The sequence below is a fragment of the Oratosquilla oratoria genome, chromosome 18 (assembly GCF_046742065.1).
Source record: "Oratosquilla oratoria isolate Oo_2021 chromosome 18, ASM4674206v1, whole genome shotgun sequence".
NCBI classification, from domain to species: domain Eukaryota; kingdom Metazoa; phylum Arthropoda; class Malacostraca; order Stomatopoda; family Squillidae; genus Oratosquilla; species Oratosquilla oratoria.
The window spans coordinates 12,156,533-12,159,032 of NC_134794.1; positions in this window are offsets into that span (position 1 = coordinate 12,156,533).

Here is a 2,500-nt window from a genome sequence, read left to right on the forward strand (position 1 = left end):
GCCCCTTGTGCTACTCAACAAGGGTCGAGGGAACAAGTCATCACGAGAAATTGCTAGTTTCCCATGGAAAATATGCCAACATTTAATTATATCATGCCTAAGTAATCTCCCTTTAATTGAATATAAGTTAAGAGTCCTAAGTCGCTGCGAGTAATCCAAACCCTCCAATCCATATATCTCCCTTGTCCATCTCCTTTGTACAGACTCCATCTGTCTAACATCTCCTACCTAACCCAAGTTCCAAACTGAGGATGCATATTCAAGCAAAGGACGCACATGTGTGGTGAAAAGGGGAAGCATAAAAGAGTCTTGCCGATTAACTGTTGATCGGAGAATACTGGTTGATACTCCACTTGCTTTATGTACATTATTAGAAATATGTTGGTGAAATTTAAGTTTGTTATCAATACACACACCCAAGTCCGTAACTGATTCCTGAAATGGAATAGATACGTTATTGACATGATAATGAACATCTACCAAATCTGTCCAAAAAACATTGCTCGAGTCAGGGGAAAATAAAACACAAGAAAATATTCTTCAAAAAAAAGAAAATCCCCTCAGCTGAATAAAATGATTTTGGTAAAATCATCTGATGCAAGTGGGGTGGGGGCAGGTATTCTTAAAGTTGTGCCTTTAAACCCCAAGGGGTTATCGAAACTGGTTCTTGGGGTTATCCAAAAAAGGTATGCTGGAAAATATAAAAAAAAAATCGTTTTATATTATATTTTATGCATTTATTTTTAAAAATCAAAATAGATTACTCCCTAGAATTCAGGGCCCGTATACACAAAACTTGTTAGCACTAACAAATAATTAGCTGTTAAGCACTAACAGTGGATACAGAAAACTTGTTAGGGCCTTAAAAGTACTGTTAAGGTAAAAGTGCTGTGGAGGACTATTAAGCTCTTAGCAAATTCCTGTTAGCAGAGAAGATGGCGGAGCAACAACAACAACTACAAAGACGACAGCGAGTATATCGACAGCGACGGGACATATTTAACGAGTAAAATGACGACAAACTCATCAAACGCTACAGGATGAACCGTGCTAGTATAATAACTGGCTGATTTAGTGAAGGACAAACTTCAATCCCGAACAGAACGGAATCGACCACTGAGTTCTGAGACGAAGGTGGCAATTACCCAAAGATATTTGGCCACAGGTAAAATGCAGTAGTGCAGCAGTGACGACTTTGGGACCTCGCAAGCAACAATCAGCCGTGTCATTACTCAGACACTTGATGCATTGTCAGAACCAGATATTGTAACTCAATTTGTAAAATTCCCATTGACTCGCCAAGAAGTGCAAGTGAAACAAGCAGAGTTCATGGAAGACTATAGGTTTCCCGGTGTTGTGGGTACCATAGAAGGCACACACATTAGAACTGTGGTTCCCAGTGTCGATGCACATTTTTATGTATATAGAAAACGATACCACAGCATCAACGTGCAAGTCGTATTCGATGCCAAGTATAGGATGCTTGATGCTTTGGCAAAGTGGCCTGGCTCAGTACATGATGCCATGATATTGGATGAGTATGGCTTGAAGGCACTTTTTGAACAAAATTATGTCCCAGCTGGATGTTACCTTCTAGGAGACATTGGCTATCCTTGCAATGAGTGGTTGCTGACGCCTTATCTAAACCCCCATTTATAATTATTTATTTCTCCATAATCACGTTGACCAAGAGGAGTGTTTCCTCTTGTGACCAGTTTGGCTTCCTTTTCTTTTTCTGTAGCTCTTCTGCCATGTCTATATCCTCTGAAGTAATTGTTTAGTCTTCTGTAGGAAGATTTGTCTGTGGCGCGGCCGCCTATACAATACGCCTTCGTTCAAAAATATCTGTCGTTGGTTAATAAGTACTCCTAAAAAAACATACATACGATATTTATGTGCTATCATGATACTCCATTAATAAATTTTGAACAACTGCATTAATAACACTCTTTTATGTGTGCAATTTTTAATAATACGTCCATTTACATGTTCATAAGCTGCTAACTTCAGCAATGTTTAGCGGGACTTGACAAACAACTGTTTACTAGCTAACATTTGTTAGTTAAGCATTGGTGCATAACTTTTAGTGATTTGCTGTTAGCTAGCAGAGATTGTTAAGGCTAACAAAAAAGTTTTGTGTATACAACCCCAGGTGTTTGTTCATAGTCGTCCTTTATTATTATCTCCTTTTTTTACGGTAAATTAAAAGTTTAATCGTTGGGAGCAGTAGGACTAATATGGGCGAAGTGTGACTTTTTTTCGAAATCCATTCATTTCGGCCTCAGGTGTTGCCAAGTGCAGAACCGAACTTTCAGTTAAATCGTGGTCAGAAGTCTTGTCGGAAACTGTGTTTTGTGTTACTTCGCTCTGTGCTCGATTGTTTGTTTGTGGTTGCGACAGTGAAGATTTTATTTGAACGTGTCTACTTTCTTTTACGTTGACTTACTTCAATATCTATTTCTTTATCCATTAAGGAAATCGTGTGTCGAGTTCTTCAGCT